Below are 1,308 nucleotides of genomic sequence, written 5' to 3'. Positions count from 1 at the left end.
TATATATATATAATGAAAAGAGCAACTCGTGGCTCTTTACTCGTTCATACTCAAAATGGCTACAAATTTTGGGTGGGATAGTGGATCCCCATCTAAAAACAAAAAATACATTATAAGCCTAGGGGTTCCAAAATCCACAGTACAACGCCAAGCAAAAATGTAAGAAAAACACAAAAATTATAACGAAACAAAATACAATAAACCAAACTATGGGTGTTATATATATATAAACCAAACTATGGGTGTTAAATATATATATATATATATATATATAACACCCATAGTTTGGTTTTTATACTTATAAAACTTTGGTGTCATAAACCTATATATGAGATGGTTTAATTCACTATTTAAAAAAATCGGTTCGTGATATTTTTGATGTAATGTTAAAGATTTGAGTGGTATATGCATGTAAAAATGAATGTTTAGGTGTGGATATGTAAAAGTAAGGTAATGTTTCAGTGTTTATCTAGCTTCAGTGTCTGTGCTGACTTGGGAGCAGGGAAAATATTTAACATGAAAAATTATGATTACCATATTTTCTTACAGTACTCGCTACCTACTACATTCAATATTTTATCAAGTCGGATAAATAATCCATTATTTGAAATCAGTTTATTCTTTGAGGAGTTTTGTGCATCTTATTTGAAGATGGATGCATTGAAACAACTTGAACTGACTATTCTAGTGATATTATGCAAATTTGAGCGGAAATTTTCTCCGAACCTCTTTGACTCAATGGAGAATTTGTCCATACCTATGAGGCCATAGTGGGGGAGCCGACCTGAAGACTTAATGTGCGAAGCATATTTATTACAGGAGACGACTATTTTTTGTTCATATAGATTACTTTTGAGTAACAACAACACATAAATTATTGTTAATGAGCCTTTGCGGCCTGTGGTTTCTATATTTTAGATCAGGCGAAGCATTAAGTAGATGCATTTCACGTTACCTTAATGAAAAGGAGCTTCAAACAAAACATTTATACATCTTTTGAACTGCGATGAAGTTGAACCATTTCTTGAGTAAGACGTGTATTGATTTGTTGTTGACACGAGGAAGAAGAATGGGAGGATCTCGACCTCGACTCATAGAAATTTGTCTACATTTATGACTATTTTTCACTATCATAAATGTATATATATATATATATACTTAATTCTATAGAAAAACTATTTTTCACTATCATAAATATAAATGATTTGTGCAATTTTTGTTTTGGTTATTAGTTTAGTTTTGAAAAATTAAGTTTGAAGTTGTTTATTTGGTTGTGGTGGAAAATTTGATTCTTAGATGGGCCTATCG

The sequence above is a fragment of the Phalaenopsis equestris genome, unplaced genomic scaffold, assembly GCF_001263595.1.
Source record: "Phalaenopsis equestris unplaced genomic scaffold, ASM126359v1 Scaffold000261, whole genome shotgun sequence".
NCBI classification, from domain to species: Eukaryota; Viridiplantae; Streptophyta; class Magnoliopsida; order Asparagales; family Orchidaceae; genus Phalaenopsis; species Phalaenopsis equestris.
This window is presented reverse-complemented; position numbering follows the sequence as displayed.